We start from the raw sequence: 17643 nt of genomic DNA on the forward strand, positions 1-17643 counted from the left end.
TTAGGATAGTTTGTGAGAAACCAAAAACCACAAAGAAACGTACATTTCGCCCTTCATTCAAGTCAACTGCTCGGTTCACGCAGAGTAACTATAGCTTAGAATGATTTGGCAAAAACCGACTTCATACAATAAAATACAATCTTTACAGACTATGGTTAAGAATAAGGTGAATAAATGTTGGCTGTGCTGCACTGTTTCTTTCTCTCTGTTCATTCCGGTAAAAGGTCTACAACAGGTCATCTATTAGACAAAAAATATATATATTTGTGAAGTTTTGATAAATTTGCGAATGTCTTAACAGTATTTCTATGTGAAAAAACACAATTTCTTTAAAAAAATTGCATTTTAGGATTATTTACATTTAAATGGTTTTCTTGTTATTTTACATTGGAAAATTGACAGTATTTCTGTAATTTTAGAATTTTTTTGTATTTCAAAAATACAGGAAATATCTGTAAAATAAAACAGTACAAATTCCTTTAAATTAATATAATTTTTTACAGTGCACAGCTAAGGGAGAAGACTGGTACTGGCAGGATTCAAGTGAGGAAGTGCGTAAACCTTCGGACCTGTGATCTCACTCTACCTAATGTCACATTATAGTGATGTTGGGATGATTATTTATACATGTTTCTTGTCTTATTTATTTCAGACTTTTTATCCAGTTAGAAATTAATGCTTTGTCACATCTTTCACAAGGAGCTTAGGATTTAAACGTTTGAAAAATTGTCTTTTTTGTCCTGTTGGAGGAGGCCTCAGGTCTTCAGAATTTTACCTATAAAGTGTGTAAACCTGAAGAAGACCTGTAGTCTGTGGTCAACATAATGTCACATTATAGTGATGTTGGGATGATTATTTATCCATGTGTCTATTTCTTTTGTTCAAAAGTGATCAAGAAAATTATTTGTCTTATTAGTTTAGAGTGTGATTGATTTGTTTAAAAGGTTAGTTAAAAGGGGGAAAAATCCCCTCTTGTGCTTCCAGAAACATGACATATCCCAACTAGCTCATGCAGTCAAGATGATGGACCGTGCAGTGGTTCAAACTATATATGGAGACATTACAGATGGTATTTAGAGAAAACATTTATTTTCACTGCTACACCAATTATTTTGGATTACTGGCGGATGGACATACATTAAAAATGTTTAACAGCTTTATATCCAAATCTCAGATTTCCTGTACTGTGAGGATCCCGCTGATGAATTTCGAGGAGAGAAGGGCACTCTTCTCCCGCTTTGGAAATTCCAGTATGATAAAGCCAAAGGACTGTCTGTGACTGCCCTCTGCTGGTGAGTTTCATACTTTATTAAAGTAAAATGGGAAGCACTTCTTTGAGTGACGTTTGTATTCGTTAATTTTTAGGAGTAGGCTACTGAATACAATGATTTATTCGCTGTTGGTCTTGGGTCATGTAAGTTTACTATTTACTCTGAGAGAAAACCTTAGACAAGGAATCATTTGTAAGCTAAATGACTCTGAAGTGTGTTTCATCTTACCCCTCAAGATGGATCGTGGGGGCATGCTTCTCTTTTACACCCGGAAGATGCACACTTACCCAGAATTCATCTTCAACACAGACTCAATGCGTAATGTGCATAGACATCCACAAACAACTGTCCGACCTGGTGGCTGTGGGTTTGAATAATGGCTGTGTCGCAGTGTACAGCCTGCTGGAAAAGAGTAAGCAGCCCATTTATAACAGCACAGCCAGCTCCGGGAAACACAAAGGCCCTGTGATGCAGGTATGGATGAGGATATGACCATGGAGTCATGGGTAAAATAATAACAGTAAACCATCATTACCTATGATATGAAAATGGAGCTGTATGTTCAATACAATGGTCGGAATAGAATACTACTCTTACTAGTTCTGTAATATGAATACTACTCTTACTAGTTCTGTAACATGAAGTATATGCAGTACTGTATACTGTGTTTGTGCAGTATGCACTATTTTTTTTAAATATACTTGTATACACTACTGTTAAAAAAAATTTAAAAAAAATTCTGACATCATAGTTTTTTATCATAGTTTACACAAACAACTGATAAGCAGCATAACTGTTTCCAACACTTATAATAAAAAGAAATGTTTCTCAAGCACCAAATCAGTTCCATTTATGTTCATATCTGTTTTTAGAAATCACACAAAGTCTTGGTCAGTATAACTTGTTTTGTTCTAAATTACAAACATCACAGGCCATGCTTTAAACTTGGTGGATCGAACAATATCCAGAGCAGCACCAACAGATAATTAAGCAGTATAACATGAACAACAGCATTTTTTTCATGGTAATTTAACCAAAAATGAGTTTGTTTGTCTTTCACAGGGCTCTAAATACATTTCTAGCACTTTCCTAGAGGCATATGATGCGCACTTCCTCATGAGTGTCCAGTGTGTGAGGTGGAATCCCTTCTATTCCAACGTCTTCATCTCCTGCGGCTTGGACTGGATGGTGAAAATTTGGGATGAGAGAATTAAGTATGAGCACTTATTCCCTGTAGCACTATATCTACAGCAGCCTTTTCCAACTTATCCTTCAGTTGTCTTAATTTAAAATGTCTTAATTGTAAATTTGACAAATTAATTAGACTGTCTATGTTCCGCAAAAAGACAACTTTGAGTTAATAATAATGAATGAATCTTTCTCTTGACTGCACATTTTGGGTACGTGTTAGTAGCCAGACACATTCAATTTACAAATGACTACGCCACTCTTGCATAAAAAATAAAAAAAAAAAGGTGGATAGAGCTTTACCTTCTGAAGTGTTCGTAGGATCTGCAGTGGCAGGATAAGCAATTAGAAGTGTGTTCATATATTACAAGTTGACCGAAAAGATTTTACTGTAGACTTTTCAGCATCCTGTGACACCACAGACAACAATTTTGACTTGCCCCTCAGTTTGTGAAATCAAACATAGATTGTTTACATGACTGCATTTGCAATGAAAGTCTGGGGCAAGTTGTATAGAAGCTTGTTGAATTGTTAAAGCACTCACATTACCATTCAAAAGTTTTATTTTCTTGAAAGAAATGAAAAGTTGAACTCACCAAGGGTGAATTAAATTGATCTCTAGTAAAGAAATGTATAATGTTACAAAAGATTTCTATTTCAAATAAATGTTTTTTCCCATTAAATAATCTAGAAAAGTTTAAACTTCCACAAAAATATGTGGTAGTATAACCGTTTCAACCGAATACATTTTTTTTACTTGAGCACAAAATCAGCATATTAGATTGATTTCTGAAGTATCATGTAACACTGAAGACTAGAGTCATGGCCACTGAAAATTCAGCTTTGCCATCACAGGAATAAATATATATAATTTAATTTTCCATGTATATTAATTTTCCTTTACTAAAATAAATGTGTTATTTGATCTGTTAAGTTGATAATTGATCAACTTAGTCTCATGTTAACAGCTCTAAGAGAGTGGCAGGCGGCTCCCTGCACAGACATGGGCAGTGATATAAAGAGTATTGTCAGGTCTGGTGCTCAGACAAACGCCAGGAGATAAATTCATCTGTCACCTCAAAATGAGAAGCAGACTCCTTTCATTTGGATTATGTGGAACTATTGATTCAGACCCCCTTCTCTTTTTTCTTACTGATTGTGACAGTCTTGCCCGGGGAAGTCCTGATGAGGTTTTTAAAGATGTCTCACTGTTATATTGTTTTGACTGAATAGTAGCTCATCTGAAGTATTCTACTATTCCAGTAACAATACATGTCTCTTCCAGGTCTCCTGTGTTCACCTTTGACCTGAGAGCTGATGTGACAGATGTGGCCTGGGCTCCATACTCCTCCACTGTCTTTGCTGCTATCACCACTGATAGAAAGATATACAGCCAACCGACCCCCGCTAATACAAACACAATGGTAAAATCCACAATATGATAAAATCCTTTTTTTTATTCTTTTTTTTTATTTATAATAATAATAACAAAAAAGTAAAAAATATAATAACATTAATAATACATTTAATAATCCCTCACCTTAAAATAGAAACTTTCTGGATACTTCCACTTAAAGCAATTTTTCATGATAATGATTGCTGATGAAACACAGTAGCAGGCTGACAGTGGGACAGCTTTCCAACGGCGCTTGACAAACACTCACATTCTGCTTGTGCGAGCAAAACATACATACAGTCAATTTAAACAAAAAAACATAAAACCAAAAGTTAAATGTCAGTCAGGTCCTGCCAGAAACTAAATAACTGTTATTGTGATCATTAGTGCAATCAAAAATAATAATTTCCTGCTCTTAAAATAGTAGATATCTATCCTCCCTTGGAAACTAGAGCGTCTGTTGTAAGTAAGAAAGTAAATAAAGATTAAAAAATAAAAAAAATGTAAAAGAACAAAGAGAAAAGGGTTCAGGACATAACACAGGCCTAATTTGAACTTACATAATGACAACAGCTCAATAAAGGCTATGTCACGAGCATCATGTGTGCTACCATCTGCTCTATTGCTCTGACATTGACTTTAAATGTAATCCTACCTGATCTGGCTTCCTTTGGACTTCCTTCTGTCATCCTCAAGGGAAAGTCATTCTAAATGTGACAGATGCACAACAGCAAATATACTTTATAGGTATTAAAAGGTTTATATATTTAATTTATATTTAAATTATTTACATTTTACATATATTATCTTGCTTGCTGACACTCAGAGCCAAAGCAAGAGAATACATTATAGAGGTGCTTCACACTGAAAACATCAAAACATAAACTGATACTACATAAATGACAAAGACTACAACTTCCTGCTGCTCTTCTATTTCTTTCTCAGGTTCATGTGTTCAACCTCAGTGTCAGCAAATATGAGGCTCTCTGCCAACAAATAGTGATGTCAAGGAAGAAAAGGCCTGTGAAAATCGAATTCAACCCTGTCCATCCCATCATCATCGTGGGCGATGACCGCACGGCCATGTCATCAGCCTCAACCTCCATGTCATCATGCTCTCGCCCAACCGCCGCAAGAAGCCTAAGGTAAGTGATGCACTAATATTATGTATAGGCCTCCAATGAAATCACATGCTTAATTGATCAGTGCTGTTTCAATCACTGCTGTGCTGAATACTTCATGTGCTGAATTGCTAAATCTGCATCTTTGTGACTGCTTCTTCAGACATTCATTTACAACACACGCACAACCCACTGCAGTTCAACCCAGTTACTGAACGGCTCAGTTTAACTAAGTGGCATTTGATGAGAATGTTTCGGGAACACATTAACGTAGCGTATTGAACGTAAATTTAAATATCATTTGTTTGCCAGGCAATAAACATAGTAATTCCAGATACAAATCAGTCAGAAAGAATGTACTGTGGGAAAAGGGCTTTCAGAACAAAAAGATGCAGAGAAATAAATTACATGACTGAAGGTCCTTGAAGCTTTGCAGTGATTCCAGAGTGAACAAAGTCAAATGAAAAATTCATGTTTTTGAAGAGGTCTCTTATGCTCACAATGCCTGCATTTATTTTATTTTGAAATATTGTGAAATAAATGTAGAATTTTAAATAACTTTTCTATTTTGATTTTTTTTTTATATATATTTATATCAGCATCCATTACTCCAGTCTTCAGTGTCACATCATCCTTCAGAAATCATTCTAATATGTGATTGAATGCTTAAGAAATGTTTCTTATTATTATCAGTGTTGAAAACAGTTGTGCTGCTTAATATTTTTCAGGATTCTTTGATGAACAAAGTTGAAAAGAATAGCATTTATCTGAAATATATATATTTTTTGTAACTTTATAAATGTCTTTACTGCATGTCACTTTTGATCAATTTATGCACCCTTGCTGAACAAAAGTATTAGGTATGTGTATACATCATTTTTTTAAGCTAATGATATCAATAACCCTAGACAATCGTTTCATTCCATTAACAAACTGCTCAAATATGACAGTCTCTCAAATGTCCCTGCTTCAACTTTGTAATGTTCCTTGATTTCTTCAGCTCGAAGATTGAGTGTATTTGTAAATGCATTATCACTTCTCCTCCTTTAAATCTTTAAATACTTCAGATTTTTCAGGTATGTTACGTTCCTCCAGATGGTAAGTCCAGGGGGAGGAGGATCAACAATATTTGAAATAAACCAGGGCAAAAGAGGACAGGAAGTCAGATTAATGTGCAAACTGAAAAGTTTATTTATTACAATATTGGCAAAAGAAAAGTAATTAAAAAAAACACTCTCTCAGAAGAAGACAGCGAGCAAACAAAGTAAGGCAACAATAGACACAGGCTAAGTAATTGAAGGAGCAAGGTTCAACACTAAATGAACAACAATGAACAGTCCTCTCTCCACTAAGTAGTGATGTTACATATGACACTGAAGCTTCGATGCGCGAATCACACAAGCGAAACAATTTCTAGTGAAGCCCCGTATCGGGGTGTGTATTGGTTTACTAGAGTCACGTGATCGATGACAAACGAAGCCTCACTTTCTCTCCAGTCACGTGCGCGTTTCGCTTTGGGTGTCAGAAGGCTCGAACTCCAGATCGTATTTATCGAGTCGTTGCCTCAGTCTGGTTGATGTGTTTGTGAGGAGAGTGCTGTAGCCTACTTTGAAAGTTAAACAATATATTATATTTAAATAAGCAAAATTTTTTTTTCGCTACTTAGGCTATTATTTTTTGTTGTTGTGTCTTTTTGTTTTTGTAAAATCTTTGCACTTTTTGGTGATTTTAGGTAATTTGGTGTTGGTATTGGGGTTTAGGGTGGGATTAGGGGAGAGGGGTGTTGGTGTTTGGTGAAGGGTTTGTATTTACAGCAATGGCAACATCCAAAAATATAAAAATAATTAAAAACTTTATCAACTTTCTGTCATTCCTACAGTTGATTAAGCACTATCAGTAACAAGTGTCATAAGCACATTTAATAACAGATGATCCTATCAGACAATGTCCTTATTCATTGTGTGTGTGTGTGTGTAGAGAGAGAGAGAGAGAGAAATATATAGAGAGCCTACATTAGATCTTATTGAATCATATAAGCTCATTTTAATTGTCACACTTTAATGGGTAAAATAATTTATTTAATGAATAAATCAAACACAAACATGTAAGGTTTTTATTTGTACACATAACATTGAAACTATGGAGTGTGTTGTGGTTGCTTAATCTGCCAGAGCTTCTAACACAGGCTTCTGGCTGCTTTATATTAAATAAGCACCAGATGGCGCTGCTCTCAGCGCTGTTCTCGACACTCTCGAAGCTTTGAATCTTTTCCCGGAACAGTCAGGGGAAAGCCTCAGTGATTCACGAGGCTTCATTTCCCCATCCCTACCACTAAGGAGGTTAAAAGCCAGACACTGTTCTGGACTCACAAGAGATCTAAGTCTGTGTTCAACCCACTGGCTGACTGGTAGCAGTGGTCTGCTCACGGATGTTCTGTTACTGCAGTGTGAAAATCAAGCCTTCTTATCCTCCAGGCACTGAGTGTTGATTAGGCACACCTGCTGCCACTCACTCCATCAGTTGATCAGGCACACCTGTGGCCACTCACTCATGCAACTGAGACATGGGCTACTACCTCAGGCCCTGTTTACACGAGAACGCTCGCGGGTGAAAACATAAAAATATTTTATCAGATGTGCCTTTCGTTTAGACGGCGACGGCGTTTTTGGGGCTTAAAAACGCAATAAAGTGAAACCACCCTCCAGAGTGGAAATCTTAAAAACGCTCCACCGTCGCGTTTCCGTCTAAACGGTAAAAACGCAAAAGTCTGCTAGACAGTGAAGGCACCGATCAGTGCTTCACATTGCCACCTAGCCGCCTGGAGTGCATACTACATTGAATTTCACACACTTTTGCGTCACCATATGCACGCAGATTTCCCCCCCATAACGCTCGTCTAAACGCAGAATAAAAAGTGACCACTTTTGCGTTTTCTCTTCAGATCGTTTCCGTGTAAACGTAGCCTGAGAGAGAAAAAGAACAAAAACACACCCCAAACCAAACACATGTCTCTTAGTTGATCCTAGTTGGTCTTCCATTGTTGATCCTATACCGACTTGTCTGTTGCAGTCATGTTTTGCTTCTTTATGTCCTGTTGTTTTGAATATTATAAACGACTCCCTGCGCTCTGGTGTTGTGCCAGCAGCATTTAAAATTGCTGCTGTAACCCCTGTTCCTAAAAAAGCTAACACAGACGTTAATAATCTTAATAACTTTCGTCCCATTTCCAATCTTCTTTTCCTTGCTAAACTTTTAGGGCGAATTGTTGCTTCTCAATTGCACTCTCATCTTACTGCAAACAATCTTTTTGAATCCCTTCAATCTGGCTTCCGTAAATTCCACAGCACTGAAACTGCATTAGTAAAGGTCACAAATGATTTGTTAATTGCTTTGGATTCTGGCAGTCTTTCGATTTGGATCCTTCTTGATCTCAGTGCTGCTTTCGACACAGTAGATCACTCTCTTTTAATCAACCGCTTAGAAACTCTTTGATGTTTCTGATACTGCACTAAATTGGTTTAAGTCATACCTTTCAGATCGAAAGCAGTTTGTTGTTATGGGTGGTTGCAGGTCTGAGGTTGGTGTGGTGAAATCTGGTGTTCCTCAAGGATCAATTTTGGGCCCTTTACTCTTTTACATTTACACTTTTCCACTTGGTCAACTTTTAAGATCACTTGGTCTTAACTTTCATTTTTACGCAGATGATACTCAGATTTATATACATTAAAAACCTGATGATAATGTGGCTGTTGCCTTTCTGTCTTAAAGGGATAGTTCGCCCAAAAATGATATTTAAGCCATGATTTACTCACCCTCAAGCCGTTCGAGATGCATATGTCAATCTTTTTTCAGACGAACACATTTTCAGTTATTTTAGAAAATGTCTTAGATCTTTCAGTGGTTATAATGTGAGGCAATGGGGTCCAGCTGCTTCAAGTCCGAGAATGTGCATGCATCCTTCACAAAAATAATCCACCCGGCTCCAGGGGGATAAACGAAGGCCTTCCGAGGGTAATCCGTGCGGTTTTGTCGTAAAAATGGACATATTTAAAACTTTATAAACGAAAATAACTGGCTTCCGGTGGCGGTTGGTGCGCGTTCATGGAGATGGATGCTGGCGTATGACGTAGGACGTAGCGTAGGAAGCGTCGTGACGTAGAACGAACGTGACAGCGCAGCCAGAGAGCAGAGCAAAACAAAACTCTACGTTCGTTCTACGTCACGACGCTTCCTACGCTACGTCCTACGTCATACGCCAGCATCCATCTCCATGAACGCGCACCAACCGCCACCGGAAGCCAGTTATTTTCGTTTATAAAGTTTTAAATATGTACATTTTTACGACAAAACCGCACGGATTACCCTCGGAAGGCCTTCGTTTATCCCCCTGGAGCCGGGTGGATTATTTTTGTGAAGGATGCATGCACATTCTCGGACTTGAAGCAGCTGGACCCCATTGCCTCACATTATAACCACTGAAAGATCTAAGACATTTTCTAAAATAACTGAAAATGTGTTCGTCTGAAAAAAGATTGACATATGCATCTCGAACGGCTTGAGGGTGAGTAAATCATGGCTTAAATATCATTTTTGGGCGAACTATCCCTTTAATGTATTTCTGTGATAAAAAATGTAAAAGTCTCAATTTTCTTTGTCTAAACAGTGACAAAACTAAGGTTATACTCATTGGTTCACCCCACCAGCTACGTAAAACTGGGTCTTTAACTTTAAATGTGGATGGCTCTAATTTAGTTTAAACAAAATAAAAAAATGTAGAGATGATATTTGATGCTAATTTAACTTTTGATTCTGATATCCAGAATACAGTCCCAAAAATTTTTTTTCATCTTAGAAACATTTACAGACTACGTCCTATGTTGTCATTTTCTGTGGCTGAAAAATTTATGAAAATTTTTGTATTTTCTCGCATTGATTATTGCAATGCTCTACTTGCCGGGGTTTCAAAAGCTACTCTAAACAAATTACAGTTTGTTCAAATTCTGCTGCCAGAATCCTGACTGGGACCAGGAATAGAATAGGGATCACATCACTCCTATTTTGGAGTCCTTACACTGGCTCCCTGTCAGGTTTCGTGTTGATTTTAAAATTCTCATGCTTTCTTATAAGGCTTTGCATGGCCTGGATCCTCAATATTTGTCAGAATTTTTAATCCCGTTCATCCCAACGCGTGATCTCCGCTCCTCCGAAGCTGGTCTTTTAACTGTCCCGCCAACTCGTTTAAGATCTATGAGTGATAGGGCCTTCTCTTCATTTGCTCCAAAACTATGGAACTCTCTGCCCTCTGAGATTAGGCAAGCGGAATCTCTGAGTGTTTTTAAAGCTTCCGTACTTTTTTAGGGTAGCTTTTATTTGATTTATTTTGTAAAAATTTATTTTCCTATACCATTTACTTATGAAACTCTTTTGATAACATTTTATATTTGTATTGAATGTACTTGAATGCTTTTCTTTTATATTGTTGTATTTCTCTTTTATTTTTTATTCTTGTGAAGTGCTTTGAGATTTAACTTTTAAAGGCGCTATAGAAAATAAAGTTTATTATTATAAAGACAGTCTGAAGGTCTTTTTTTTTTTCTGTTATATCATTTACTCTGTTGGATTCAAACAGAAACTAAAGCAAAGACTATAGGATTTCTCTGAAGTAAAAAACATCTGCTTAAGTCCCTTTGATTGACATATCTCACTCTCTCAAATTTATTTCCCTAACAGCGCTCCCTGGTTAGGATTTGATGGATTCTATGAATAGCTGTAACCTTGAGCTACTTATTAGAGCTCATTGAAGATCCCTCCACTACAGCTCTGTGGGTATCTGAACATTAGCATTCTGCTGAGCAAATTTAGCAGATGTTCTTGCAGTGATTACCTGACTCATGATTGTTGACATTTTCAGTAGCACCTCACTGCAGTACACGAGATCCAGGGGGCGGAGTTGGATCCAGATCTAAGGGGTGGAGATTGGTAGGTTTAGGGGTGGGTTTATGGATCAGGGGGTGGAGATGGGTAGGTTTAGGGGTGGGTTTAGGGATCAGGGGGTGGAGATGGGTAGGTTTAGGGATGGGTTTAGGGATCAAGGGGTGGAGATGGGTAGGTTTAGGGATCGGTTTAGGGATCAGGGGGTGGAGATGGGTAGGTTTAGGGGTAGGTTTAGGGGTGGGTTTAGGGATCAAGGGGTGGAGATGGGTAGGTTTAGGTATATGTAAGGTGGAAATCCCCTGGATTTCGTGTTCTGCAGTGAGGACCATCTCGAAATTTTACCTAATGATTGACAGGAACTGGAAAGTATTTAATTAGTGCAAGTGGATTTCTCTGTTGAGAAGCTGGTCTGGTTTGGTTTAGTTCATTACGGTGTTGATATGGTAAGTAATAGGAATGTCAGACAAATGTCATGTGAGAATAGAGCGAGTTCGCTACAGCAAAACAGGAAATAACACCTTGCTAACACCTCTCTCATTACCTCAGCCCAGTCGAGATGGAAACGTTTAAATGAGAGCTTCACACTGAGAAGTGTGTGATTGTTACTGGCACCCCTGGGTCAGTTCTCTCACTACCAGCAGCTGACTCATCTCATTCTCTTCATTTTTCTCTTTGGCTCTGCAGGAGTTGCCGAGTGGGCTGGAGGTGGAAATTGCAAAGATGGAACAACTGAGCTTTAAAAAAAAAAAAAAAAAAAAGACAAACTTGTATGGATATTTAATTTGTATTTATTAAACATTCATAATCTCAATTTACTGTTTATTTATTTTTTCTCTCTATTTTCATATGCATTTTGTATTAAAATTCCTCTTTCAGACAAAAAGCAGCACAATTCAGATTCAGACAAACCATGTTGCCTAATCCGTGGGTGAAATATGTAAACAGCATTCTGTTTAAAAAATGTTCCCTCATGCTGTCAGAAAGTCCCCCTCTTAATTCCTCTGATGTGCATTTTCTGCGTACCAGGACGCTCTCCCGACTGGAGGGAAATACCAGACACCGTATGAGCAGAGCTACCTGGATGTTACACACTATGGCCACCTCTGTGTCGGTGGACATTCCCGTAGCAGAGATGGAGTCTTCTCATCACTGACACAGAGACAGCCTCTCTCAGATCAGCTGTCAGCCCCAGAAGACACTGCTCTGATCTGTGACCTGTGAAGCTCAGCGCTTCAAAGCCCTACTGCTGCTGTCATTATTTGTCACCCAGGGGTCCTCCTAATCATCTGAGCCTGTGTGATCAAGTGTGCCCTATACTTTTCAAATCTCTTATGTTCACAGATCAAGGACACAATGTGTTTGGTGTTGGAGGAGGTTTCTGCTTTGAAGAGTTCTTACTTTAAATGACTGCACAACATTACCATTGCTCACTTCCATCACCCAAAACCACCTGAAACGTTGAATTCAAGTGTTTGGAACTACCCCAGTATGACGTTTTGATAAAAATAGGTCTTGATGACTGAGCTTAACCTTCATGCTGTCAAGAACTGTTCTGTCACATAAACATAACCAGATATGACTGCTGATGCGCACATCCTTACTCTCTGACCCTCAGAGCACACTGCACAGCCAATGACACTTCCAACGCACATGAAGGTTCCTGAGGCGTGTCCACACTGGACCTGGAATCACCGAATTCAGGGAGGGGAGGGGAGGGGAGGGGGGGGTCCTGGGGAGGACCTAGGGAGGGACAGATAGCCACCAGTTAGTTACAGTAACACACATGACATGCAATACATGATGTTCAGAAAGGATTGTGGATTCTTTCGCCTGAGCTCAAGTTTACAGTAATATGGTAATTCCAACAGCTTCACAGCTGAATAATGGCACAAGTGCATCAGAACAATGTTTTATAATGCTTTCATGAATTATTAATCTCAGAGGAGATTGTGATCTTCATTTGAAAAATCCTGATATTGATTTTTTTTTTTTGTAAACATCTGTTTGTTCAATACTTCCTGTCACTGCTTTATTTTGAACTAACTCAACAGTACAGTTTAGGACCTGTTCATTATTTTAATAAATATTTTCCTAATGTATTAAGTTAGGTGTCCTGTGTCTGTGTTTCCAGCAACGCAGCTAGCTTGAGCACCGCTGTGATGTGGTGGAACGAGAGATTCGCATCATAGATGTGCAGCCAACAAATATCATGTCAAAATGGATTAAAATCACAGGAATGTTTCCAGCACCTTGTTCAAACCTTAAAGGGATAGTCCACCCAAAAAAATAAATTTACTTACCCTGAAGCCATCCTAGGTGCATATGACATTCTTCTTTCATATGAATACAATCGGAGTTGACGCACAACGTAATGACGAACACAGTTGCCTAGCCCTGTTTGTTTGAACTGCGAGAGGTGTCAATTGCCGTCATTTCGTTGTGCGTCAAGTTCAAGGGTTACTCTTTGGCGTAAATCGATCATGAAATCGATGCGTACGGCTGTCTACCGGAAGCTAGTTATTTTAGTCGATAAAGTTTCAAATATGGATATTTTTCTTACTCGAACGCATTGCTTCACTTCAGAAGACCTTTATTGACCTCCGCAGAGCCGTGTCGAGCACTTTAATCATGAATAGATGCGCTTTAATGGACTTCCAAAGTCAAACAGCCATTCACTTACATTATCAAGCTTGGAAGAGCCAGGACATTTTTTAATATAACTCCGATTGTATTCGTCTGAAAGAAGAATGTCATATACACCTAGGATGGCTTCAGGGTGAGTAAATCATGGGCTAATTTAAATTTTTGGGTGAACTATCCCTTTAAAGCCTTAAACTCCAACAATCTTTTGGAAACAGTGGTGTAATAACCACACAAACAGCACTTCAGTTCAGTTTGAATGAATTTATTATCAATATATGTTAAAGGAATAAATATTAATAAAATAATATTAGAATATATTACAATTATTTTTATATATTTACTTTATTTTTCCCTTCATTTCATTTATCTCTTTGCCCAATGAACCCGCGGGAGGACGCAGCTCAACACTCCCGAGTGTAGTGAGCCCTCACTCCGAGGGGGCACGGCATGCCTTGGAGCATCCGACGACAGGCCTAGTGCTCGTATGCTTGAGTAATCTGTGCTAGGCTGGGTCCTATATGTTTTGATTCCTGCGTCGATCTCATATGTGTATTCTTCCACGATCAGCTCCCTGCAGTGAGCCCGTCACTGTCTGGTGTAGTCTCCCCCTTCTCAGGCTGAAGCCACCCCAGTGACATTCCATATGTTGTACTGCCCCTATAACCGGACAGTCCATATGTGTATTCTCCACGTTACCTACCTTCGGGCAGGATGTGGCTTCTGCAGAGTCCCTCTCCCCTGGAAAGGCACGCTTTCCCAGTGTTATCCAAGAGTTCCACTGTGTGGGTTATAACGGAACAGCAGTTTGAACTCCCTCTATGCAGGCCTTCCGCCCCAGTCAGTTGGGGGTCTGAGAGTCTTGCATAGGGTGCTGGATGTGGCAGCAACCGTGGCGTTTTCCTTAATTTCCCAATTACGAAAGGGAATGTCTCGGGTACGTATGTAACCCTCGTTCCGTGAAAGAGGGAACTGGAGACGTTACGTCCCGTCGCCACGGTTGCTGACCCTTGCTAAGAAATAGATAGACCTAGTAATTTTCCACACATATACAGATAGACTGAAGCATATCTCCATCGATTAGGCAGCTGACACTTGGACCCTGAAGTTAGGCACGTCGTGACCTTCCATTTTGCAGATCTGGGTTACTGGGCGCCAGTCTGTCTCGAACAAGTCAGTCAATCTCCCATAATGCCAGTGGTTTCTTAACCTATAACCAAAAAGACTAACACACAGCTTTTCCAAGGTTGGATTTGGCCAGGCTCTAACTATAAACAGGAGAGTATTCTCAAAACATCAAGATAATACTTTCTTTCTCTCAAGGAAACAGACACTTCAGTCTAAATGGAAAGTAAGGCTTAAACTGAGAAATGGTCCCTTAAACTATAGACTTCAATGACCATAGTTGTCAGGGTACCCTAGAAAATCAGATGGATGTATTGACATGTCAAAGAAGTCCATAATTCATTTCTGGAAGCCGGGCTAAATGAGCAAGCACTGTTACTGCATTCCTGACATCAAATACAGACATTAGAGAATACATGAAAATAATCCAGAATCCACCCCCTTCAGGTTCATTAACTGGCAGAACATATTAGACTATGGTGGGCTGTCAGAGTCTGGGTATTGAATGGTAAATTCTGTTTTCTGGCCTCAAATTTAAGACCTCTTAAAATGTTAAAACTTTTGTTAGATATTTAAGACTTTAGATGACCTTAAATTTGCACAAGGGGACCTACTTTGTATTCACACACATACTCCTAAATACATTTTACAGTTGGCACACATCGATCTTTTTTCTTTTTTTGTCAGAAATGTGACTAAAATGCTCACACTTTTAACCCTGTTAATTTTAGATAATTATCTTCCTATTTAAATCTATTCACCTTGCTTTTCCATTCAGTCCTACTGTGCATTTGCAGATCCTTTAAAGGGAAATGTCTATACTAAAATTAATTTAATAGTCTTGAATTTGAATTCAGTATGTTTTTACTTCAACATAAACATTTTATCAAATTTCAAGCTTCACTTAATTTTGTAGTACATTTGTGTGTATTGGTGTGTATTGATGCACGCTTGACTAATGCGCGCTTAGTCACTTTTCCAAATATTTTCTAACTTCTCTTTTTGTTTTTATTTGTTTAGATGCTTCCTGCCTCAAGTGGAGGAGTTCAAGTATCTTGGGTACTTGTTCAGGAGTGAGGGAAGGATGGAACGGGAGATTGACAGACGGATCGGTGCAGCTTCTGCAGTAATGTGGTCGATGTACCGGTCTGTCGTGATGAAGAAGGAGCTTAGCTGCAAGGCGAAGCTCTCGATTTACCGGTCAATCTACGTCCCTACTCTCACCTGAGCTGTGGGTCATGACCGAAAGGACAAGATCCCGGATACAGGCGGCCGAAATGAGCTTTCTCCGCAGGGTGGCTGGGCGATCCCTTAGAGATAGGGTGAGAAGCTCGGTCACTCGGGAGGAGCTCAGAGTAGAGCCACTGCTCCTCCACATCGAGAGGAGCCAACTGAGGTGGAGGAAGTGTCTAGGGAGAGGGAAGTCTGGGCATCTCTGCTTAAACTGGTGCCCCCGCGACCCTGTAGGCGGAAGAAGATGTATGTATGTATGCCTTACAACAAGTGAAAACTGGAAAAACAGAGGCCTCAGAGTTTATCTTTGCTGCAACCGTGCAAAAAAATGTCTCCGTTACGACCCTGAGCGGCTTGGGTTCATCAGAGTAATGTTATTTATAAGAGTAATGTTTCATTTGTTTCTTTCTGTAGTACTGGGCTGTTTCTATCTTTGTTGGTGAGTTTCCATTTGCATTTTTCCATTTTACAGATGCAGGTTGTCATGGTTTTCCAGGCTCTTCTCCTGGCATGTGCTTTATAAATTCAAATATAACAATTCCATGTAATTCATGCTTTAAGTCATCCATTTTATTATATTCTGTACTTAATTGTATTTTAAGCTCTTTGTTTTAGTCACCACAAAATGCCTTTTTTTTTTTCTGAGTCTGATGTTATTTCCTGTTCAAACAGTTTGGGGGCATGAATAAATACATTTGCATCATGTAAACTGAAGGATGTTGTTTACTTTGAGTGTCTTTTTGATTCAGAACCATTTGCAGCTCTATATGGTCTCTGATTGAAAGGAGTAAATAAAAAAAAATGGCATAGAATCCTGCTGTAAATAAAGCAAGATGGTTTAATATTTCTATGTTGATTCAATGTTAACTAAGTGGTTTAATTTAAATTGAAAAAATATTTTTTTTAAATATCGCTACATGCTCAAAAAAGAATCGCTTCATCTTCAAAAAACACATTTATATTTTTAGATTATATTTTTATATTTTATATTAGTTTTCAAAAACAATTGCTACTTCTTCGAAAAGAAACACTACTTTTCAAAAACGAATCGCTACTTTTCCCAAAAGAATTGCTACTTTTCAAAAATGAATCGCTACTTTTTCCAAAAGAATCGCTACTTTTTCAAAATGAATCGCTATGTTCCAAAATGAATCGCTACTTAAGAATCGCTACTTTTTCAAAATGAATCGCTACTTTTTCAAAATGAATCGCTACTTTTCCCAAAAGAATCGCTACTTTTTCAAATTGAATTGCTACTTTTAAAATGAAACGCTACTTTTTCAAAATGAATCGCTACTTTTCCCAAAATGAATCGCAATTTTTTTAAAGAATCTCTACTTTTTCCAAAAGGAATCGCTACTTTTTCAAAAGAATCACTACTTTTTCCAAAATGAATTGCAACTTTTTCGAAAAGAAACACCATTTATACAAAATGCATGAATACATTTATTCAAATAGCATCAATACATACAATCAATCAATAAATACAATCGCTACTTTTTCAAAAGAAACGCTACTTTTTAAAAATGAGTCGCTAGTTTTTCCAAAAGAATCACTACTTTTTCCAAAATGAATCACTACATTTTTTAAAAGAATTACTACTTTTTCAAAATGAATCGCTACTTTTTTTTCAAAAGAATCACTTCTTTTTCAAAATGAATCGCTACTTTTTTTCAAAAGAATCGCTACTTTTAAAAAAATGCAGGGAGTATGCAGGGAAGGAGACAAGAGGAAC

The 17643-nt window shown here is 38.2% G+C and overlaps 1 pseudogene across 1 annotated transcript; it reads left to right on the plus strand.

Annotated features, from left to right (window-relative positions):
* The first annotated feature begins 998 nt into the window (after positions 1 to 998).
* Positions 999 to 12131, plus strand: LOC309478447 (dynein axonemal intermediate chain 1-like; annotated as a pseudogene). Its single transcript has 9 exons — positions 999 to 1069; positions 1175 to 1292; positions 1366 to 1414; positions 1508 to 1745; positions 2334 to 2485; positions 3414 to 3491; positions 3745 to 3844; positions 4801 to 5000; positions 11937 to 12131. The product of its transcript is annotated as a dynein axonemal intermediate chain 1-like (transcript).
* The last annotated feature ends 5512 nt before the right edge of the window (positions 12132 to 17643 follow it).

This window comes from Leuciscus leuciscus (assembly GCF_965113295.1).
Source record: "Leuciscus leuciscus genome assembly, chromosome: 16".
NCBI lineage: Eukaryota > Metazoa > Chordata > Actinopteri > Cypriniformes > Leuciscidae > Leuciscus > Leuciscus leuciscus.